Source organism: Pleurodeles waltl, chromosome 1_1 (assembly GCF_031143425.1).
Source record: "Pleurodeles waltl isolate 20211129_DDA chromosome 1_1, aPleWal1.hap1.20221129, whole genome shotgun sequence".
In the NCBI taxonomy this organism is placed as follows: Eukaryota; Metazoa; Chordata; class Amphibia; order Caudata; family Salamandridae; genus Pleurodeles; species Pleurodeles waltl.
This window is the reverse complement of record NC_090436.1, coordinates 480,267,177-480,292,533: the sequence shown is the minus strand read 5'-3', so window position 1 is coordinate 480,292,533 and position 25,357 is coordinate 480,267,177.

Genomic DNA, 25,357 nt, shown 5'->3' with positions numbered 1-25,357 from the left:
TCCGCCTCCCCCCATTCTGCTCGGGGGGCACCAAAATCATCTGGGGCATATCCCAGGGTTCGGCCCTCAGCCCGACCCTCTTCAACGTCTACATGGACCTGCTCTCTAACATCACCCGATCCAACAACCTCAACATCATCTCATGCGCCGACGACACCCATCTGATCCTCTCCCTAACCAAGGACTCCGCCAAGACCTACCTCCACAAAAGAATGAAGGCCATTGCCGAATGGATGAAGAGCAGCTGCCTCAAACTCAATTTGGACAAGACGGAAGTCCTTATCTTCGGCTCCACCCCCCTCCGCATGGGATGACTGCTGGTGGCCTGCCACTCTCGGAACGCTCTGACTCCCACCGACCATGCACGCAGCCTAGGATTCATCTAGGACCCCTAACTATCCATGACTCAGCAAGTCAATGCCATCTCCTCCTCCTGCTTCAACACCCTCTGCATGCTCCGAAAGATCTACGAAAGATCTACAAATGGATACCACCAAAACCAGAAAAACAGTCATCCAAGCCCTCGTAAGCAGCAAACTGGACTACGGCAATGCCCGCTACACAGGAACCACAGCCAAACTCCAGAAAGGCTGCAACGCATCAAGAAAGCCTCTGCATGCCTCATTCTAGACATCCCCCGCCACTGCCACATCATAGACTACCTGAAAAACCTGCACTGGCTCCCAGTCAACAAGAGAATCACCTTCAAACTCCTCACCCACGCTCACAAAGCACTGCACAACACCGGACCAGAATACCTCAACAAACGACTTTCCTTCTACACCCCAACCCGGCATCTCCGCTCCGCTGACCTTGCAACCATCCCACACGTCCGCAGAACTACAACCGGCGGAAGATCATTTTCACCCCTCGCCGCCAAAACATGGAACACTCCACCCACCCACCTGCACCAGACCAAAGACCTCCTTACCGTCAGGAAACTTCTCAAGACCTGGCTGTTCGAGCAGTAGCAGTACCTCCTCTCCCCCCTCACCTTCTCCCTCTCCCCTCCTCAGCACCTTGAGACCCTCATGGGTGAGTAGTGTGCTTTACAAATCCCTGATTGTTTGATTGAGTCAGTACTTACCCCCTTGTGGCTGCTGTGCTGCCCTCAAATGCCCATCCACCTCAGGGGAGGCCACCCCAAAAGGCGGGCCATTAGAGGGGTCAAGGTACAACGGGCACCCCTCCCTCGTTGGGAGGACATTCCCAGCTGGGCCTCAGCAGTCTTCTGAGCCCAGCGTCTCAGGTCCTTCCACCTCTTTCTGAAATGAGTGCTTCTCTGGCTGTGGACCCCAAGGGTCCGCAGTTGCTTGGCAATGGCACGCCAAATCCCCTTCTTCTGATGGGCATTGACCTGCATGGATGACACAGATAACAGGAGAAAGTCATGCACACATGCACCATATGAATAGGAGTGGTCAGTACACATCAGTCACAGCAAGTAGACACACATAACCATCATCTCGGCACAGATGCCTTCACATTATGCCATCTGCATGCATCTACACCTTCACAAGTTCACAAGCCCGGTGCAACATCACACAGCTCAGCTATCACACATAGCTAGGACATTGGACTCACCTGCTCCTCTGGTGCCCACTCCCATTGGTTGCAGGTCCATCATTGTCAGGGGTAGCAAGGTTAGACTTAAGTACCTGTACTGTGGGGCACACAATAGATTGAACAGTCCTTGGGACACAGGCTTGTGGGTCAATGGTTGCCTGTGAAGTTGATGCAACAGTGTTGGTAGGTGTTGTTATTGGCAGGGTGATGCTGAGAGTCGTTCACTGCCCAGGTGTTCCAGATGGGCTAGGCTGTTCTTCAGTGTCCAGACTTCCAAGGGTGTTGTCCTCACTGGGGCCTTCATCCTGAGAGGGACTGACAGTCTCAGGTATCCTCTCCATGGTAGCAATGGCAAGGTTATCTGTGGAGGGAGTGAGGCACAGAATTCGGGTTAGGAAATGTGTTTGGTTGCTTTTGTGTGAGATGCAGACAGTGGCTTGACATGAATCCCTGCAAAGACATTGATAGCTGCTGCACAGCATACTTTAGTTGTACATACGACTCTGTGACTTGTTTCCCTCACTCCCTGTCGGAGCAGTCATAGTAATTGGGTACAAATTTTAGCGCAGGTGCAATAGGATTATGTCTGATATGTGACATGACAGTTCTGCTATGTTACCTATGTAGAGATAAGCTTGCCAGATGTCACACATGAAAGCTGCACAATCTTGTCCTTGTGGGAACAGAGTATGTGAGTATGCAGGGTTATTTGTCCTGAAAGTATGTGCAGTATATGGGCATTAACTCTGTCATCTTCCTTTCCAAGCCTAGTCTCGCTATTTCAGGATTGGTATCTGTGATCTGTGGACATTGGGAATGGTCACTGAGCTGTTGCTGTCATTGTCATATGCTGGTCCTCTCTAGAACAATCTAAATGGTGTAGCCAGTACTTTGGTTATACTGTACATGCATAAAATGTGATGTGATGTGCACTATCCAGGTTTTCACAATGATGGGTTGCTGCATTCTGGGAGTTTTAGTAGTTAACGTGCAATTTCCAAAGGCTGTGAGGATAGTTGGGCTGAGTGGAGAGGTGGCATGCAAGAGAGGGGTATTAGGTGATTAGTGAGAGGTGTAGTGGCTAAATTAGTTAATTAGGGAGGATTTGGCTTGCGAAGAAGCATGGTGGACTAGTCAATTGTGTGACGTGAATGTTGTGGTTACTCACCAGACTCCAGTCCCCCACGTATTCCAGTCAGACTGTCAGGATGCAGGATGTCCAAGACCTTCTCCTCCCAAGATGTGAACTGTGGGGGAGGAGGTGGGGGCCCACCAACAGTCTTCTGCACGGCTATCTGGTACCTGTATACATGGAACGCACCTTCACCCCTAGGTCGTTCCATCTCTTCCTGATGTCCTCCCTTGTGTGTGGATGACTTCCTACAGAACTGACCCTGTTGACTATCATTTGCCACAACACCATTTTCCTGGCTATAGATGTTTCTTGGACCTGTGCTTTGAACAGGTTTGGCTCTACCCGACAATTTAATCCACCATGACCCTCAACTCATCATCAGTGAAACTTGGGTGTTTTTGTGAAAACACAGTAGGGGTTGTGTAGACGGTGTGTATGGGTGCTGTGATGTGAGTTGGAGATGGTAGTTGCGGATTGTGTGTGCTAGTGATGTGTGTATATTGATAGTTGTGCTGATGTGCTGAGTGGAATGTATATGTGTGCCAATTGTGTCCACGTAGAATTCGTTGTAGATTTGGCATCTCAGTGGATGTGAGTGGCGTTCTGTTTGCAAAGGATTGTGGGTTGTGTAGGGGTGTGTTATATATTGCAATGAGTAGGTGTGAGAAAGTAGCCTTTCTCTAGCATGGTTATCCCCACTTTTGGCCTGTTTATGAGTGTATGTCAGTGTGTTTTTACTGTGTCACTGGGATCCTGCTAGCCAGGACCCCAGTGCTCATAGCTAAAAACCTATATGTCAGTGTGTTTTGCCTGTCTCACTGGGATCCTGCTAGCCTAGTGTAGTGCCTAACTGTGTCACTGAGGCTCTGCTAATCAGAACCTCAGTGCTTATGCTCTCTCTGCTTTTAAATTTGTCACTGTAGGCCAGTGACTTCATTTACCAATTTCAATTGGCATACTGGACCCCCCTTATAAGTACCTAGTATATGGTACTTAGGTACCCAGGGCATTGGGGTTCCAGGAGATCCATATGGGCTGCAGCATTTCTTTTGCCACACATAGGGAGCTCAGACAAACCCTTACACAGGACTGCCATTTCAGCCTGCGTGAAATAGTGCACACACTATTTCACAGCCATTTTCACTGCACTTAAGTAACTTATAAGTCACCTTTATGTCTAACCTTCACTTGCTGAAGGTTAGGTGCAAAGTTACTATGTGTGAGAGCACCCTTGCACTAGCAAAGGTGCCCCCACATAGTTCAGGGCCATTTCCCCAGACTTTGTGAGTGCGGGGACACCATTACATGCATGCATTACATATAGGTCAAAACCTATATGTAGCTTCACAACGGTAACTCCGAATATGGCTATGTAACATGTCTAAGATCATGGAATTGTCCCCCCATTCCAAATCTGGTACTGGGGAGCCAATTCCATGCATCCTGTGGGCTCCATCATGGATCCCCAGTACTGCCAAACCAGCTCTTTGAGGCTTGCACTGCAGCTACAGCTGCTGCCACCTCACAGACAGGGTTCTGCCCTCCTGGGGTCTGGGCAGCCCAATCCCAGGAAGGCAGAACAAAGCATTTCCTCTGAGAGCAGGGTGTTAAACCCTCTCCCTTTGGAAATAGGTGTACAGGCTTGGGAGGGGTAGCCTCTCCCACCTTCTGGGAATGCTTTGAAGGGCACAGATGGTGCCCTCCTTGCATAAACCAGTCTACACCGGTTCAGGGACCCCTTGTCACCTGCTCTGGTGGGAAACTGGACAAAGGAAAGGGGAGTGACCACTCCCCTGTCCATCACCACCCCAGGGGTGGTACCCAGAGCTCCTCCAGACTTCAGCCATCTTGCTTTGCAAGGTGTGGGGGCACTCTGGAGGGCTCTGAGTGGCCAGTGCCAGTAGGTGACGTCAAAGACCCCTCCTGATAGGTCTATGCCTGATAAGGTAGCCAATCCCCCTCCCAGGGCTATTTAGTGTCTCTCCTGTGGGTTCTCTTCAGATTCTGCTTGGAAGATTCCTTCAGGAATCCTCTGCAACAACTTCAGACTCTACTGACCTCGGACCAACCGCAGCCTGCTCCAAGAGACACCGTAACTTCAACAAGGTGTTTTCAAGAGACACTTTTCTTCAGCAAACTCTGCTCCAATTCAGCAACTGCAACAGTTTCCATGGTGTGCACACTCTGGGGACTCCCTGTCTTCATCCTGCACCAGAAGAACCGAAGATATCTCCCGTGGAGTGATGGAGTCACTCCCCTGCTCCAAGCAGGCACCTTCCAAGATGACAACGGTACCCTGGGACTTCTCTCACTGCAACGAGCATGCTCTTAAGGACACAGAGGGTGGACATCATTAACATAGACTGTCCTGAGGTCCTGATGACGCAAGTTGGAGGAGGTAAGACCTTGCCTTCCCTGCGAACAACAGTACCCCTGTGTACTCTGTCTTTTTCACCTCCTGAGGCCTCTGTGCACTCTTTGCAAAATTCCTTTGTGCACAGCCTGGCCCATGTCTCCAGCACTCCATCCTGAGATGCTCAACTCGCTGAGTTGTTCCCTGGCGGCGTGGGATCTTCTTTTGTTGTGCTGCATCAACTGCGTATTGCACCTCCTTTGAACCCAGATCCTGCAACTCCCGGGGGTGCTGGCTGGCATCCTGAGAGCTCTCTAAAGTGCTGAGCGCCCCCTCTTCCCCCTCACACAGAGTTGAGGCCCCCAGGTCCCTCCTCAGTCCATCCAGTGCCATTTTGATTCAAAGTGCACTTTTGTTGTAGCCAAGGCTTGTTGGCGCCTTCCAACATGAAATCTCATCTGCAACAACCTTCATGCTGAGGGACATCTTTTGCATTATGCAGGAACCCACTGGCATCTTCCTTGGGGGCATTTCTGCAGTCTTTGACTAACCGGGGACTCTTCTTTTGCACCCTCTTCTGGGTTGGCAGGGGCTCCTGTCCTTCCTGGAACTTCTTGCGACTTCTGTACTTGGTCCCATTCCTTTGCAGGTCTTCAGGTCCAATAATCCAGCAGTTGTTCTTTGCAGACTTGGTTGGCTGCTGCAAAATCCCAAAAATGAGGTGTAGTGTGTCCTAAGGAAACTTTCAGGACTTTACTCCTGCTTTTCTGCGCTCTGGGGTGGGGTAATTTACTTACCTTTACTGTATTCTTACTCTCCCAGCGATTCCTTGCACACTACACTTGTCTAGGGGGGAATTAATGATTCACATTCCACTTTCCTAGTATATGGTTTGTGTTGCCCCTAAACCTATTTTCTCCCATTGAATTCTATAGGATTTTCTTACTGTTTGCATTGTTCTATGACTATTTACTTGTCTAATTTTGGTGTCTACTGTATATATTGTGTATAATACGTACCTCCAGAAGGAGTATTGTCTCTAAAATATATTTTTGGTACTGTGTCACCCAAATAAATACCTTTATTTTCGGTAACACTGAGTATTGTCTTTGTTCAAATGTGCCTGTTTTTTGGTGGTCTTCACAGTGTGAGTCATAATATGGCAATCGGATTACCAACAACATGGCAGTCTTTTGGCAGCCGCCACCACAGCGGTCTTGCCAAAAGACTGCAACACTCATAATGAGGCCCATAGTCATGAGTATGAATCCTGCTAAGGTTGGTAAATTGAATGTTACAATTTGGGCAATACGATCATGTGCTATTTACTGTACTTAGATACAGAAGAATTACCATATGAAATGTTATATAAAAAACAAGATATTATTGTTTATTATTAGAAGCGTTTATAAGCTATCATATGTGTAATTGTGTGTGGTGTACAATAATGCATTTGCAAACTGATACCAAAGTGCATTAGCACATGCTGTTCGTTTCTTGATAAGGGACAAAAGCAATAATGAAACCCCTTTTTCTACATACCAAATAATTCAGTTTTTTTCCTGCACATTCTCAAAATGGGTATGAACTACTCCTGCACATGATAAGAGCAAATCTGCCACTACATGTAGGATGGTTATGCACCTTGTAAAGTTTGAGAATACCCACAAATTAAAAATCCAGGGATGCTCACTAATTTTTCATGGTATTTTTGTACCATGGGATTCTCATTTCGTACACATTGTGGTCCCACATAATATTTCGCCATAATGCTGCAAATCTATATTTTGTGAATAACTGGTGCACAAATATCATCATCATCATAAAATCTTTATTTGGCCAAATTATGACCAGAAAAGAAAAGACAGTTTAAAACATGCAATTTCACAATAAAACTTGTAGCTGAGTCAACTATAAATCATGATCATACAGTATAGCAGCATTCATCATCACAACCATATTTACAGAGAGGCTGTCATCAGCTCTGGTCAAACGCACGTATTAATTAAATATACAAATATAAAAATAAAACATACATAAAATTGGCTACCCGGCATTTCATAAAAGCACCAGCAAATACCCTTTTAAAATTCTATAGCTAGAGAGCATAAAAGTGGTCATATCCCATGCTACCCCTACATTGACTTTCTGCATTTTACAGTGACTTGAAGGAAGGACTTACTCTCAGGCATATTTCATGGCTTTTCAACAATTGGAAGTTGAAGACCACCTCTCTACAGGTGCTTGATTAGCAAAGGTTTGATGAAACATCTGAACTGGAGATTAAAACATTTATAAAACAACATGAAATGTAACAGCGACTGCTCCCACTGGCCATCATAGGGGCAGGGCGGGATTAGGCCTCTAAAAGGACTGGTAGTGCCCCCAAAAGTACAAACCAGGCGCACAAATAGTTTTGTGAATTGAGTAGTGGCATGCAAAACACATGTAATTCGCAGAAGCTTAATTACATGAAATTATCACAAATGTAAGCACACTTGAGTGAAATACATGTTCCAGTCACAAAAATCACCTATTCTGTTTTTTTTGATACAATTTCAAATAAAAAATGTAATTTTGAATTGATTTTTTGTTACTCACATTCAGAACACTGCTGCTCTGTTCAAATTTGTAGCTTTGTACTAAAACATTACTGTCTGCACGGCTAAAAATTATACCTGAAATTTCTGCTGACCTCTTACATTAAAGGAACTGCTGCTCAACAAACTGCTAATTGCTTTCAGATTTGTAGTTTTGTATTTAAAAATTCCTGATTGGCCGCTAAGATAAAGAAATCTACCTGAAATGCGGCTGGTGTTCAAAAGTTAACCAAACAGTACATTTTGTATTCAAAATGGATTCCGGAAATTACACGATGTGGAATATTGGTCTTATTTTGCTAATTTCCTGTAAATTACATTGCTTGTAATAACCAAACTTTTATCAGTTCCAGAATTCTCTAACATTTTCAGCCTGTTTAACATGCTACTAATAAAACACAAAGTGGAAATTCAAGAGAGGAGTGTTAGACATGGGGTCTTTGGTTGGCAGTCAGGTTACCCCCTGTCCAAGCAAGGACCCTCACTCTTGTCAGGGTAAGTCACACATAATCCAAATTATCCTGTGCCCACCCTCTGGTAGTTTGGCACTAAGAAGTCAGGCATAACTTAGAAGGCATTTGTAAAGTATTAATGCAATAAATCATGCAATAACACTGTATAAACACCACAAAAATACACCACACAGGTTTAGAAAAATATTGAATATTTATCTGGTCAAAATAAGGTCACAACGATCAAGATTTGACAAGTACAAGTTGAAATATCACTTTGGTAATGATAAATAGAGTCTTTTAGTTCTTAAAAAGCAATAAATGTCTCTTGCAAACACAAAGTACCTGGTTTGCGTTCAAAATCTCCGCAAGGAACTACAGAGGAGGAGATGCGTGGAAAACAGGGAGGCGTGCATCGATTTCTCAGGCAACACACGGTGATGTGTCGTTTATTTTTCACACAGGGAAGTCTTTGCGTCAATTTCCGGCGTTCGGTCTTGGATCCTCTTCGGGTTGCAGGGTTTCAGGATGCCCCGGGGACGATGAGTTTAAATTCCAGCGCTGACAGGACAAAGTCACAGGGGGTGGGTCGATCCGGTGGGCTTCGCGTGGAAATTTCTACCGCAGGGCAGGCGCTGCATCAACTTCTCTCTGGAAGTTGGGCTGCGTCGTTCCGGCTCGACTGTGCATCGATCCAGTGGCCCGTGTGTTGAATTTCCAGTCGCTACGCTGGCGCTGTGTCTATCTTCTCGTTGCGAAGTCAGGCTGCATCGTTCCGGTTCAACATGCGGTGAAGTTTTCACCGCAATGCAGGCTGTGCGTCGTTTCTGGCAGGCTGTGCGTCGATTTCGGCCGCACAGGGAGTTCTTCGTGCAGGAAAGAAGTCTTTTTGATCCTGAGACTTCAAAGAACAGTAGACAAGCTCTATCCAAGCCCTTGGGGAACACTTCTCACCACAGCCAGAGAGCAGTAACGCAGCAGGGCAACAGCAAGGCAGCAGTCCTTCACAGAAAGCAGTCAGGTGAGTCCTTTGGGCAGCCGGGAAGTTCTTGGCAGGCTGCAGGTTCTCGTTCAGGTTATCTTCTCCAGGAAGAGTCTGAGTTGGTAGAGGCAAAGGACATGTTTAAATACCCAAATGTGCCTTTGAAGTGGGGGAGACTTCAAAGAGTGGCTGAGAAATGCACAAGGTCCCATTTCAGTTCAATGTCACTGTCTTTGACATGTAAGTATCTGGCCCTCCACCCTCCCAGCTCAGGAAGACCCATTCACAATGCAGATGTATGCAAGTGAGGCTGAGCATCCTGTGTTTGGGGTTTGTCTGAGTGAATGCACAAGGGAGCTGTCAACTGAACCTAGCCAGACGTGGATTGTAAGGCACAGAGGATTTAAGTGCAGAGAAATGCTCACTTTCTAAAAGTGGCATTTCTAAAATAGTAATATTAAATCCAACTTCACCAGTCAGCAGGATTTCAAAATTCCAGTGCTACTAATTGGATTTTTGTTGGGTTGGTATAAGTTTTGAATTCAATATTACTCTGTATAAATAAATAGATTTGGGATTCTTTTGTTTTCCCTTTATTGCTATATGAGTGCTGCACACACTTTACACATTGCCTCTAAGCCAGGCCTGACTGCTTTTGGGCCAAGCTACCAGAGGGTTATGAACAATTTTACCTAGTGACCTTTGGCTCAAAGATTTATTCTACTTTTGAACGAGCTACATAATCAAAAGTCTGCATCTCAATTTGTACAATGGAAAACATTCAAAGGCAAGCAACTGTGTACTTGAACCCCATATTATCTACCCCAAAAAAGCACCATAGTTGTTCAAAAATGGAAAGTATGGTCAGGACTCAAGTACATGAGATATAATCAAGGAAGGGGGATGGGAGTTATTATAAAAGCAGCAGAGACCCCCAAAAGTATAGTCCATATTTGTGACTGCACGCCTAATCACTGCCTCTAAGTGCTCATATGGCAAGTATTTTGTCAAGGGTAGAGCTTACCACATAGACACTCCTCTTGATTCATGTATGTGAACCTGAAAAAAAGTTTAAGAAATGCTCATACTCACAAATTATCACACATAGAGATTAGTGTGGTTAATATATAGAACAAATGGCAGATATTCGTTTTGCTAGGTATCTGTGTGCAACCAAAGAAAAACATTTTTGGGAGCAATTATATAGTGGGACCAATCCGCATGTGTGGTGGCGTGCCGTAGAGCGTGGCTAGAGGTTTTGAGTTAGGGACCTGCTGGTAAACTCCTAGTTTTTGTCATGGATGAGCCTTTTAAATGGGTGTTGAATGCGGAGCACATCAAAGTTGGCATCGTGTTCAAAACTCAAGCTTGTCTTTACCCAGGCTGGCCAACAATATGTTTATATTCAAATGGGTGTGGCAGACTTTGCTTTCTTGTGTGAGCATCGACGTCATGACCATGGGAAATGAAGTCTGCAAACTCATGGTGCCCATGTTTTCAACTATTCTAAGGGATATTTTTATGTATGAGAATGGAGAGGTGGAAGTTTGACAAATTAAAAACCACCTATATTTTTCTCCTTTTCTAAAAAACAAGCAGTGAGCACTCACATATGAGAATTCGTTTTACAAGTGTAGGGGTCCCTTGGTAATGTAATTAGGTGAAGGGGAGTCTCAGAGCTCTGGTGGGGTGATTCATTGACTATCTCTCTTATAAGGCAGACAGTTACTAGAGACCTTAATGTGGAAATACACTGATGTATAAATGCTATGAAACTCTTAACAAGTATATCTCATTTACAGGAGCTGAGGAAACTTCATCAGGTGGGCTCAAAGGTGGGTCCTTGTAGAATCAAATAGGGAGTATGGGAGCTCAAGCATCCCATACAGATAGCGTGTTTCTGCTGTTCATAATTTCATGAGAAAGCTTCTTGTCGTAGAAGAGACTGATAGTTCATGGAATGAACCCTTCTAGGAACTTTCCATCTAAGTTCAGATAGAGTATGTTTATGGTCCACAAAGTGTTGGACTAATGGAGCTGTGATGGTCTGACACCTAATTTGAGATTTGTGTTGGCTGATCCTATGGAGTACCTCCTGACTGGTTTGGCTGATGTCTGCCTTTTCACCTGGGCAGATAATGCAATAAATAACACTCAGATTTACGGTTTGTGAATTCATTATATTTTATCACTATGCTGTTGTATTTGAATTCATTGCCTTCTATTGTGGACTCACATGTTAGGCAGGTACCACATCATTCATGGCCAGTAATGGGTGGTAATCTAAGTAAGTTATATAAGCTGGGAAAAGGTATTCTCCTCTCTGTATTGGAATGAACCAGTCTATCCCTCAGGTCCCTATTTCTTTGGAGGGTGAAGAGAGGTATCTCCTTGAAACAGTCCATGGCTGAGACCATGTGCAAATTGTTCCGGATGATTTGTTTTACTTTGGTTGTGTTGGAACTAAGGCCCATATTTATAATTTTTTTGCGCTGCATTTGCGCCATTTTTCGACGCAATATGGCGCAAACTTACAAAATACGATTGTATTTTGTAAGTTTGCGCAGTTTTTGCATCAAAAAATGGCGCAAAGGCGGGGCTAAAAAGTATAAATATGGGCCTAAGTGTGGTAACATATACCAGGCAGTCTGACTGACATTTCTTGGTGGGCTCCAATACTACTTCACATGGTGTACAACAAGCTCTTTTCATGAATCTTAGTAATAGATTACAAGGACAATTAGGGGGTCATTCCGACCCCGGCGGGCGGCGGGCGCCGCCCGCCGGGGCGGAGACCGCCAAAAGACCGTACCACGGTCAAATGACCGTACCGCGGTCAAATGACCGCGGCGGTCATTTTGACTTTCCCGCTGGGCAGGCAGGCGACCGCCAAAAGGCCGCCCGCCCGCCCAGTGGGAAAGCCCCAGCAACGATGAAGCCGGCTCCGAATGGAGCCGGCGGAGTTGCTGGTGTGCGACGGGTGCAGTGGCACCCGTCGCGATTTTCATTGTCTGCTTTGCAGACACTGAAAATCCTAATGGGGCCCTGTTAGGGGGCCCCACGACACCCGTTCCCGCCAGCCTCTTCCTGGCGGTGTGAACCGCCAGGAACAGGCTGGCGGGAAGGGGGTCGGAATCCCCATGGCGGCGCTGCTTGCAGTGCCGGCGTGGTGGATTCCCTGGGGCAGGGGAAAACCGGCGGGAAACCGCCGGTTTTCCTTTTCTGACCGCGGCTTTACCGCCGCGGTCAGAATTGCCCCTGAAGCACCGCCAGCCTGTTGGCGGTGCTTCCTCCGTCCCCGGCCCTGGCGGTCCATGACCGCCAGGGTCGGAATGAGGCCCTTAATGTCTTTTAGTTGCATAATAAGTTGTTGGGCATTTGAGAAGTAATCATCTTTTTTTAGAATAATTTCAAAAGATCCTTAAGAGTTGACTATCAGGTAAGTTGTCCCGAAGGTTTCTTTAGTGCTGACTTTAATAATGAAGGAATGTATTTTGATCAGTATATTTTGTATATAGAGTTGTGATGATCTCTCTCTGCTCATGTTTTATGGTCAAATCCAGGATGTTTATTTCCTCCCTACTTCAATGAGATGTAAATTGAATGTCTGCTGTCCTGTTGTTTCCTGGAGCCTATTTTAAGTGCCTCTCCAAATCAGGATGATATCATCTATGAACCTCTTTCATGTTTTAATATTCTCCTTTTATGGATCATTACCATATATCTGTTCCTCCTCATGTTTTGCCATAAACATAATGGCCATTTCTGTGGCAAAGGAACAACCCATGGCAGTCCCCTCTTCTTGTTTTTTTTTTCTCATAATAAATGTCGCCATTTAACTCTGGTAAGGTGCTGCCAACCTCATGAGCTCAGGAAGACACTACCCTCTGGGTCATATGATGAGACCAGTTCACAGCCTACCCAGGTTGTAGCCTAGCCTATGCATATTAAACACCTCAGATCTTTAAAAGCTCCCAATTCTTATTCCCAAACCTCCTTGCTTCTCTTCTATCTACCTCCTTAAAGAAAAGAACAGACCATCTCCATTCCTTTTAAGTAGGGGGGAAGATTGAGCCCAACCTTTACAAACTTCCCTTCTTGCAAGTAGTATTAGATAAAACACCAGCTTTCTTTGATATAACTTGGAGAAAGGAAGAGGAAAAGGAAAAGAGGAGGGAGGGTCCTTGTCCAAGGTCAGAATCCCAAACATAATTAGGTGGGGGGTCATTTAAACTACAGAACTCAGAGAGTCAGAGATTCTCTTACCCACCGCCGACCAGAATCCTTTTAATTTCAGCCAGGCGGCAAACATGTGAACATCGTCTGCCTCTAAGCTACCACACCGTTTACACTCTGATGCTAAGCCGCTTCTCTTTATCTTTGCCAACTTCCCAGGGGTCCAAAACACTCTGTGAAGGGTAAAAGGTGGTTCCTTCTTAACACTGGTGATTTGACCCCTGAATATAATGCAGCCAAGGATACTTGCCATAACTGTTCCAGCTCCTCCTCCGGCAGATCCACTCGATTTCTTATATAATGGTTGCGACACATTCTCTACTCTCAAAAGAAGATGTAGATACCATTGAGAGATTTCCTTCCTTTTGTCGCCAGCGACCTGCAAATCCTGCTCCATTTGGGTGGGGTCTGGGCCAAGACCCCTCTGACCTTTAAGCCACCCATTTACCTGAAAAAGAGTAAATCTAGGTATGTTCCCTAGTGTTTTATTGTTTCAAAACTCCCAGCTCAAAATTGGCCCATCTTCAGTTAACTATCCCCATCTAGTAACTCCACTGTGTTTGAAGGGCACTGCCAAGCTATCCAATAGACACTCCGGGGTCCCTGGTGAATCCCAAATGGGGGCTAAATTGCTATATTAAGAGATAGCAAGAAAGGATCTAATTTCATACCAACTAACGGCAGCTGCTCGTAGATATTTCAGTCTAACTTTTTTGAAAAATGTTGGAGCCCCAAACTTATAGGAGAAGCTGCTTAGAGGATAGCCTCTCAACATTGCCCTGAACATAGATCCCATTATTGAGCCATCTGGAGTCAACAACAGCATCCTATTATTCTTTAATTGATAAGACCAACAAAACAACTGTAGATCAGGAAGGGCCAGACCCCCAACACCCACTTTCCTCCTCAATATTTTCCAGGAAAGGCAACGACCTTTGCTGGCCCAAATAAATGATGAAATCTTCGCCTGCAGTTTTAGGATAACTTCTTTATCAAAATGTAAGAGAATATTATCAAATTAGAAAGTAATCTTCGGAAGTATAGACATCTTGATCAGATTAACACATCCAAAAATCGAGAGCAGCATATTTCCCCACTTTCTTAGGAGAGCCTCAACCTCCTTAACCACCTTTTCTAGATTCTTAAAGGTTATCTCTCCTAAGTCTTGCCTTATCTCAATACCCAAATACGTTATCTCAGGGACCTTTCTAGGATCTCCAGAGACTTGGTTCCAGTACATTATATCCGTTTTCCCTTCATTTACCTCGTAACCAGCCAATTTTGAGAAAATCCTCACTTCTTTCACAAGGCTAGGGATCGGCAACATGACATCAGAGGTGTATACCATCAAGTTGTCTACATACAGCACAACTTTCCTATAAAAATCACCGACCACAAAAGGTCTTATACATTAATTTGACCTCAAACTCACCGCAAAGGGTTCAATATATAGATCAAACAGGACCGGGGAGAGAGGACACCCTTGTCTGGTCTCTCTTCCTATCTCCACTTTCAGTGATAAAATGCCATTAACTAAAATTTCTGCGGATAGCACTATATATCTTTGTCAGGACATTGATTAGGGACTTGCTGATTCCAAAATGAGCTAAGACAGTCCCCTATACGTATGAACAGAATTTTTTTTAAAGTAAAAAGAAAATCTTTTGAAGCATATATGGGTTGCATTGAAGATGAATCTAGATGGACTTTCATGAGGGAGAGGTCTTGTTTCCAAAAAAGACTCTATTGTTTCCTGTCCTGCTTCCTGCGTGATGTTGGTGTATGTAGGAGGCTGGCCTGGTTTGTTGTGGGTACCTTGGGTAATAACACTTTATACCAGGTCCTGTTATCCCTTAATAGTGAAATGTAGTAGTGTTCTAGAAGATTAGGCTGATAGAGGTAGCTATAGCAAAGCAGCTTAGGATAAACTAGGAGACATGCAAAGCTCATGCAATACCACTTATAGTTACACAGTGCTTATACACAAGTAAAGACAATACTCATTGTTACCAAAAATAAAGGTATTTATTTGGGTGACACAGTACCAAAAATATCTTAGAGGCAATACTCCTTCTGGAGGTAAGTATTATACACATTATATACACCAGACACCAAAATTAGACAAGTAAATAGTCATAGAACAATGCAAACAATAGGAAATGCTATAGAATTTAATGGGAGAAAATGGGTCTAGGGGCAACATAAACCATATACTAAGAAAGTGGAATGTGAATCACGAATTCCCCCCTAGACAAGTGTAGTGTGTGCAGAATCGCTGGGAGAGTAAGAATACAGTAAAGGTAAGTAAATTACCCCACCCCAGACCCCAGAAAAGCAGGAGTAAAGTACTGCAAGTTTCCTTAGGACACACTACACCTCGTTTTGGGATTTTGCAGTAGCCAACCAAGTCTGCAAAGAACAACAGCTGGATTATTGGACCTGAAGAGCTGCAAAGGAAGGGACCAAGTCCAGAAGTCGAAAGAAGTTCCAGGAAGGCCAGGAGCCCCTTCCAACCCAGAAGAGGGTGCAAAAGAACAGTCCCTGGTTAGTCAAAGACTGCAGAAATGCACCTTAGGAAGATGTCAGCGGGTTCCTGTGTGATGCAAAAGATGCCCCATGGTGTGAAGATTGTTGGAGATGACATTTCGCATTGGAAGTCACCCACAAGCCTTGGCTACAACAAAAGTGCGTTTTTCATCAAAATGGCACTGGATGGATCCAGGAGGGACCTGAGGGCCTCAAATCTGTGTGAGGAGGAAGAGGGGGCTCTCAGCACTTCAGAGAGCCCTAAGGATGCCAGCCAGCACCCCCTGGAGTCACAGGATCCGGGATCAAAGGAGGTGCAAAATGTGGTTGATGCAGCACATCAAAAGAAGGTCCCACACCACTGGAGAACAACTCAGTGAGCTGAGCATCACAGGATGGAGTTCTAGGGACCTGGGCCAGGCTGTACATGAAGGAATTTTGCAAAGAGTGCACAGAGGCCTCAGGCGGAGAAGAAGACACAGTACACAGGGGTACCGTCATTCTCAGGGAAGGCAAGGTCTTGCCTCCTGCAAATCGTGTCAGCAGGGCCTCAGGACAGTCTATGTCGATGATGTCCACCCTCTGTGTCCTTAGGAGCAAGCTTGTTGTTGTGAGAGGAGTCCCAGGGTACCAGTTGTCATCTTGGAAGGTGCCTGCTTGGAGCAGGAGAGTGACTCCGTCACCCCACAGGAGATTACTTTGGTTCTTCTAGCGCACAATGGAAACAGGGAGTCCCCAGAGCATGCACACTGTGGAAACTGTTGCAGTTGCTGACTTAGAGCTGAGGTTGCTGAAGAAAAGTGTCTCTTGTAGACACTTTGTTGCCTTTACAGCGTTTCTTGGAGCAGGCTGCGGTTGATCCGAGGTCAGAAGAGTCTGAAGTTGTTGCAGAGGATTCCTGAAGGAAACTTGCAAGCAGAATCTGAAGAGAACCCAGAGGAGAGTCCCTAAATAGCCCTGAGAGGGGGATTGGCTACCTTATCAAGTTTGGACCTATCAGGAGGGGTATCTGATGTCACCTGCTGGCACTGGCCACTCAGAGTCCTCCAGAATTCCCCCACACCTTGCAAAGCAAGATGGCTGAAGTCTGGGACACACTGGAGGAACTCTGGGCACCACCCCTGGGGTGGTGATGCACAGGGGAGTGGTCACTCCCCTTTCCTTTGTCCAGTTTCCTGCCAGAGCAGGGGAGAAGGGTTCCCTGAACCGGTTTATGCAAGGAGGGCACCATCTGTGCCCTTCAAAGCATTCCCAGAGGCTGGGGGAGGCTACACCCTGGGTGTAACACCCTGCTCTCAGAGAAAATGCTTTGTACTGCCTTCCTGGGACTGGGCTGCCCAGACCCCAGGAGGGCAGAACCCTGTCTGTGAGATGGCAGCAGCTGTAGCTGTAGTGCAAGCCTCAGAGAGCTGGTTTGGCAGTACTGGGGGTCCATGGTGGAGCCCCCAGGATGCATGGAATTGGCTCCCCAATACCAGATTTAGAATGGTAGGGACAATTCCATGATCTTAGACATATTACATGGCCAAATTCGGAGTTACCATTGTGAAGCTACATATAGATGGTGACCTATATGTAGTGCACACGTGTAATGGTGTCCCTGCACTCACAAAGTCCGGGGAAATGGTCCTGAACTATATGGGGGAACCTTTGCTAGTGCAAGGGTGCCCTCACACTTAGTAACTGTGCACCTAACCTTCAGCAAGTGAAGGATAGACATATAGGTGACTTATAAGTTACTTCAGTGCAGTGAAAAAGGCTGTGAAGTAGTGTGTGCACCATTTCACACAGGCTGCAATGGCAGTCCTGTGTAAGGGTTTGTCTGAGCTCCCTATGGGTGGCAAAAGAAATGCTGCAGCCCATATGGATCTCCTGGAACCCCAATGCCCTGGTTACCTAGGTACCATATACTAGGGACTTATTAGGGGGGTCCAGTATGCTAAATGAAATTGGTAAATTAGGTCACTGGCCTACAGTGACAAATTTAAAAGCAGAGAGAGCATAAGCATTGAGGTTCTGGTTAGCAGAGCCTCAGTGACACACTTAGGCATTATACAGGCATACACATTAGGCCACAAACTATGAGCACTGGGGTCCTGGCTAGCAGGAGCCCAGTCAGACAGGCAAAACATACTGACATGTGGGTTTTTATCTATGAGCACTGTGGTCCTGGCTAGCAGGATCCCAGTGACAAAGTAAAAACACACTGACACACACTCACAAACAGGCCAAAAGTGTGGGTAAACATGCTAGAAACAGCCTACTTTCTCAAACAACCCTCCCCCAAATGAAAGACAATAAGGCTAACCTTGGCCAATTGTGACTTTGTTGTCTACGTGGTAATAAGTGGAGAGTAGATCTTCAATAGAGTGGTTACTCCCTTTATCATCCACTATATGGTTACTTGCCTGTGGGGATGTAAACCACCCTGTTTGGAGATTTATACCTAACCAACAGTGTGAGTGTACATTTTCTGACTTCCTATTAGTATGTTTTAAAGTTGGGCAGTGGGATTGGTCCACTGGGCCTCTGTCAAATGCAGGAAATGCTAGACAGGGATGCTGTCTCAATAAAGCCATAGCTGGGCAAAAACGTTGTCCATATGGTTGTAAAAGAGAACTGGGTTGCTGTTTCTCTTGAGTTGGAGCAGGGCAGGGCCGCTGTCCTATAAGCTCCACACTAGGACAGGGCTGCTGTCATAAGTGTTTAAAGGTAGTGCAGGGTTCCTGCACTAAGGTTTCTCTGGGAGGGCTGGAGGGATGCTCCATATTTACTAAAATGGTGCAATTTTGCACATCTGGCTTTGTCGTTCCACAGAGAGGTACTTTTACCTCTGGGAGTCCATCTGTGGTAACTGAGGGCTCCCTTGGAACAGGTTCCACCCCAGGAGAGGTTTCTCCCACCACAGGAATGGTATCCTTAGTGGCAGGGTGGGGAAGGGATACTTTGATACCCTTCTTACCTGTTGGTGGAGAGGGATCCTGAGATTTCAGGCCTTTTTCTCTCCTTTGCTTTTTCATTTAATCAGAAATTAGAGGAAGCAATTCCTCAAAAATACCCAGCATGGATGCATGGGTACTAAACTCTACCTCAGCCCAACCTGAGGTCTCTAGCCCATTCAGTAAGAGACAATCTACAGGTAAGCTAGGTGATACTACCACCTGCTTAGGGCCACTACTAAGTTGAACTACAGCTAAGGGGAGCATCTGAGTGGAGTTATTGACATCAGTAACTTGGTACTTCTCTCCAAGGAGGAGTTGTGTAGGTGACACCAGGTTTTCAGTCACCAAAGTGATACTGGCATCTGTGTCCCTGTACGCCTGGGCCTCAACACCATTTATTAAGATTGACTGCCTGTACTTATCCATGTTAAGGGGACAAGCACCCAATGTGGCAAGGCCAATGCCACCAAGTGTGACAGAAACTGTTTTGAGACTGTCTACCCCAGTTTCTATTATGGTCCCAAAAGTGAACCCAACTACACCTTTAGTTTGACTATTGCCAGTAGTCCCACCACTATTATCACTATTGCTAGGGGCACTAGAGTCTGCTGTCTTAGTGGTGGTAGGCTCAGGGGCTTTACCTGTGCAGGACTTATCCCCTGGCCAATGGCCTTTATTTCTACACACATAGCACCAAGGCTTTTTCTGATTGTGTGAAGAGTTTGAAGAAGATGAAGAAGTTTGATCGGCACCCCCAGAAGAGTGTTTTGGACCTGAAAAAGGATCTTTGGGGGTTATTCTAACTTTGGAGGAGGTGTTAATCCGTCCCAAAAGTGACGGAAAAGTGACGGATTTACCACCAGCCGTATTACGAGTCCATTATATCCTATGGAACTCGTAATACGGCTGGTGGTATATCCGTCACTTTACTGTCACTTTTGGGACGGATTAACACTCCTCCAAAGTTAGAATAACCCCCATAATGTTTTTGGGAGTGGCCCGGTTTCCCTAGGGTCGCTCCCCTGGAGGGGCTATATATTTTGGACATTTCTGCCCCCCTTAGTGGCAGATTGGCAATATTTTCAGGCCCATCTGCACCAAGGTGGGCAAAAACAACAAGACACCAGGGAAAGTTTCTCTGTGTGTGAGTTGGAGTTCAGCTGACGGTCTGCATGTACTTGGTGTGTGTGGGCTAGTGAATGGCTGGCGGTTTGCGTGGACTGGCCCATGGCTGGGGGGTGTACGTGAAGTGGCACTTGGTGGGCAGTGTGCGTGGACTGCATTTGGCTGACTGTGTGTGTGGCTGGCATTTGAATGGTGATTAGCAGACTTCATAGTGTTTTATAAAAACAGGAAATATGTGCCACACAGTGATTCTACACAGAAATGTGAGCAAAGTGTGATATTTTAGCTGAATTTAAGGTCTGCAGGAGATTCTGGGTCAGAAAACATTGGGGGATCGATGCAAGCCACACCTCCCTGGATTCCACTGCGTATCTAGTTTTATAAAATGTCTGGGTTTGGTAGGTTTCCCGCTGTGCCCGGGACCAAAAACGTAGGTGCCCCCTTGCACAAACAGGTAGTTTTGGAATAGATCATTTTGATGTGTCAATGTTGTATTTTGGGCACCTCCCTGTCACAGGCACTAGGCCTACTCAAACAAGTGAGGTACCATTTTTTTTTTGCAGCACTGAAGTGTGAGGAAAACATATTTTTTAGCCCAATTTTGAGGTTTGCAAAGGAATCTGGGTGACAGAACCCAGTGAGAGCTCCACAAGTCACCCCATCCTCAATTCCCCTACGTGTCTACTTTCCAAAAATGTACAGGTTTAGTAGGTTTCGCTAGGTGCCAGCTGAGCTAGATGCCAAAATCTATTGCTAGGCACTTTCAGAAAAACACATCAGTTTTTATTGGAAAAATGTGATGAGTCCATGTTGTGTTTTGGGTCATTTCCTGCTGCGGGCACTAGGCCTACCCACATAATTGAGGTACCATTTTCATCAGAAGACTTGAGGAAATGCTGGGTGGAATGAAGTTTGTGGCTTCCCTCACATTCCAGAACTTTGCAGCACTGAAATGTGAGGAAAAAGTGTTTTTTAGCCCAATTTTGAGGCTTGCCAAGGATTCTGGGTGACAGAATCCAGTGAGAGCCCCACACGTCACCCCATACTGGATTCCACTAGGTGTCGTCTTTCAAAAAATGTGTTTCACTAGATACCAGATGAGCTAGAGCCCCAAATCCACAACAAAGCACTTTGTAAAAAACACATCCAGTTTAATCGGAAATGTCCATGTTGTGTTTTGGGGCTTTTCCTCACACGCGCACTAGGCCTACCCACACAAGTGAGGTACTATTTTCTTAGGGAGACTTGGGGGAATGCTATGTGGAAGGACGTTTGTGGCTCCACTCAGATTCCAGAACTTTTCAGCAACGAAATGTGAGGAAAAAGTGTTTTAGCCCAATTTTGAGGTTTGCAAAGAATTCTGGGTGACAGAACCCAGTGCGAGCCCCACAAATCACTCCATTCTGGATTCCCCTAGGTGTCTACAATCTAAAAATGTACAGATTTGGTAGATTTCCCTAGGTGCCAGCTGAGCTAGAGGCCAAAATCCCCAGCTAGGTGCTTTTCAAAACACACGTCCATTTTCATTGGAAAAATTTGATGTGTCCACGTTGTGTTTTGGGGATTTTTTGTTGTTGGCACTAGGCCTACCCACACAATTGAGGTAACATTTTTATCTGGAAACTTGAGTAAAATGCTGGGTAGAAGGAACTTTGCAGCACTCAAATGTGTGGAGAAAGTGTTTTTTAGCCAAATGTTGAGGTTGGAAAAGCATTCTAGGTGACAGAACCAAGGGATAGCCCCACAATTCACCCCATCCTAGATTCTCCTAAGTGTCTAGTTTCTAAAAGTGCATTGGTTTCCTAGGTTTCCCTAGGTGCCAGCTGAGCTACAGCCCTAAATCCATAGCATATCCTCTTGCAGGCACTAGGTATACCCACACAAGTGTGGTACCATTTTTATTGGGAGACTTGGAGGAATGCTGGGTGGAAGAAAGTTTGTGGCTCCCTCTCAGATTCCAGAACTTTGCAGCACCGACATGTGCGGAAAAAGTGTATTTTTAGCCCAATTTTGAGGTTTGCAAAGGATTCTGATTGACAGACCCCAGTGAGAGACCCACAAGTCACCCAATCCTGGATTTCCCTACGTGTCTACTTTCCAAAAATGTACAGGTTTGGTAGGTTTCCGTAGGTGCCGGCTGAGCTAGAGGCCAAAATCCACAGCTAAGCACCTTGCAAAAAATGCGTCCATTTTCATCGGAAAAATTATACGGTCCACGTTATGTTTTGGGGCATTTCCTGTCACAGGCACTAGGCCTACCCTCACAAGTTAGGAACCATTTTTATTGGGGGACTTGGGAGAATGTTGAGTGGAAGGAAGTTTGTGGTTCACCTCAGATTCTAGAACTTTGCAGTAACGAAATGTGATGAAAAAGTGTTTTTTAGCTAAATGTTGAGGTTTGAAAAGCATTCTGGGTGACTGAACCAAGGAAGAGCCCCATAAGACACCCATCATGAATTGCCCCAGGTGTCTAGTTTCTAAGTGTATAGGTTTCCTAGGTTTCCCTAGGTGCAGGCTGAGCTAGAGGCCTAAATCCACAGCATATCCTGTCATGGGCACCAGGTCTACCCCCACAAGTGAGGTACCTTTTTTATTGGGAGACTTGGGGAAATGCTGGGTGGAAGAAAGTTTGTGGATCTGCTCAGATTCCACAACTTTTCTGCACCTAAATGTAGGGAACAGGTGTTTTCTTTAGCCCAATTTTGAGGTTTGCAAAGGATTCTGGGTGACAGAACTAAGTGAGAGCCCCACAAATCATCCCACCCTGGATTCCCATAGGTGTCTACTTTAAAAAAAAAAACAGGTTTGGTAGGTTTTCCTAGGTGCCAGCTGAGCTGGAGGCTAAAATCCACAGCTAGGCACTTTGCAAAAAACATGTCCTTTTCCAATGGAAAAATGTGATGTGTCCATGTGGTGTTTTGGGGCATTTCCTGTCATGGGCACTAGGCCTACCCACACAAGTGAGGTACTATTTGTATCAGGAGACTTATAGGAATGCTGGGTGAAAGGAAATGTGTGGCTCCCCTCAGATTCCAGAACTTTGCAGCGCCAAAATGTGAGGAATTTTTTTTTTAGCCCAAATGTGAGGTTTGCAAAGTATTATGGATGACAGAACCCAGTGAGAGCCACACAAGTCACCCCATCATGGATTCCCCTAGGTGTCAACTTTCTAAACATGTACAGATTTGGTAGGTTTCCTTAGGTGCCATCTGAGTTAGAGGCCGAAATCTACAGCTAGGTACTTTAAAAAAACCATGTCCATTTTCATTGGAAAAACGTGATGGGGCATATTTATACTCTGTTTGCGCCGGATTTGCGTTGTTTTTTTTTACGCAAAACCGACGCAAAGCTAACTCCATATTTATACTTTGACGCTAGACCCGTCTAGCGTCAAAATTCTTGGAGTTTGCGTCATTTTTTAGCGTGGACACCTACCTTGCGTTAATGAGATGCAGGGTAGGCGTTTCCACGCTAAAAATGACTCTAAGGCATTTGCGCCTTATTTAAACTCCCGTGCAAAAATGACGCACAGGAGGGGGCTGGCCTTAAAAAATGACGCGTAGCCGCATTTGCGTCATTTTTTAACGCCTGGTCAGGGCAGGTGTTAAGGGATCTGTGGGCTCGGCAGGAGCCCAGAGGGGCCCTCCCGTGCCCCCAGGGACACCCCGTGCCACCCTTGCCCACCCCTGGAGGACACCCATGGATGTGGGGACCCATCTCAGGTAAGTACAGGTAAGTAGAGGTAAGTATTTTTTTTATATTTTTTAAGTGGCATAGGGGGGCCTAACTTGGGCCCCCTACATGCCACTGTGCCCAATGGCCATGCCCAGGGGACAGAAGTCCCCTGGGCATGGCAATTGGGCAGTGGGGCATGACTCCTGTCTTTGCTAAGATAAAATGACTCGAGTCAGGTTAGCGTCAACATTTTTTACTCTAACCTGACTTGCACCATTTTTTGACTCACAACCCCCATTATTCCCTACGCCAGCGCTGCCCGGTTCGCGTAATTTTTTTTTTCCGCTCACCAGGCAGCAGCGCCGGCTAACGTCATTCCATAAATATGACGCCCGGCTGGCGCGTTGGAATGGGGTTAGCCAGCGTTAATTTTTTTTACGCAAAACTGTGTTAGCGCAGTTTTGCGTCAAAAAGTATAAATATGGCCCGATGTGTCCACGTTGTGTTTTGGGGAATTTTCTGTTGTAGGCACTAGTCCTACCCACACAAATGAGGAACCATTTATATCGGGAGACTTGGGGGAATGATGGGTGGAAAGAACTTTTTGGCTCTGCTCAGCTTCTAAAACGTTGCAGCACCAAAATGTGGGGAAAAGGTGCTTTTTTAGCCAGATTTTGAGTGTGAAGGGATTCTGGGTGACAGAACCAAGTGAGAGCCCCACAATTCACCCCATCCTGGATTCCCCTACGTGTCTACTTTCCAAAAATGTACAGGTTTGGTAGGTTTCCCTAGGTGTCAGCTGAGCTAGAGGCCAAAATCCACAGCATATCCTGTCACGGGCACTAGGTCTACCCACACAAGCAAGGTACCATTTTTATCGGGAGACTTGGAGGAATGCTGGGTGGAAGGAAGTTTGTGGCTCTGTACAGATTCCAGAACTTTGCAGCACCAAAATGTGGGGAAAGGGTGTTTTCTTTAGCCCAATTTTGAGTTTGAATGGATTCTCAGTGACATAACCGAGTGAGAGCTCCACAAGTCAACCCCATCCTTGATTCCCCCACGTGTCTTCTTTCCAAAAATGTACAGGTTTTGTACGTTTCCCTAGGTGCTGGCTGAGCTAGAGGCCAAAATCCACAGCTAAGCACCTTGCAAAAAACGTCCATTTTAATTGGAAAAATGTGATGTGTCCACGTTGTGTTTTGGGGCATTTCCTGTCACATGCACTAGGCCTACCCACACAAGTGAGCAACCATTTTTATTGGGAGACTTGGGGGAATGCTGAGTGGAAGGATGTTTGTGGCTCCCCTCAGATCCCAGAACTTTGCACCACCAGAATGTGAGGGAAAAGTGTCTTTTAGCCAAATTTTGAGGTGAAAAAACCCAGTCTGAGCCCCACAAGTCACTCTATCCTGGATGCCCCTAGGTGTCTACCTTCTAAAAATCTATAGATTTGCTAGGTTTCCCTATATGCTGGCTGAGCAGATCAGTTTTTATTGGAATATTGTGAGATATCCACGCTATGTTTTATGGCTCTTCCTGTTGTGGGCACTAGGCCTACCCAAACAGGTGAGGTACCATTTTGTATTGGGAGACTTGGGGGACTGCTGGGTGGAAGTAAGTTTGTGGCTCGCCTTGGATTCCAGAACTCTGAATCACCGAAATCTGAGGAAAAAGTGTTATTTTACCACAATTTTGAGGTTTGTATAGGATTCTGGGCGACAGAACACGGTAAGACCCCACAAGTCACCCCATTCTGGATTCCCCT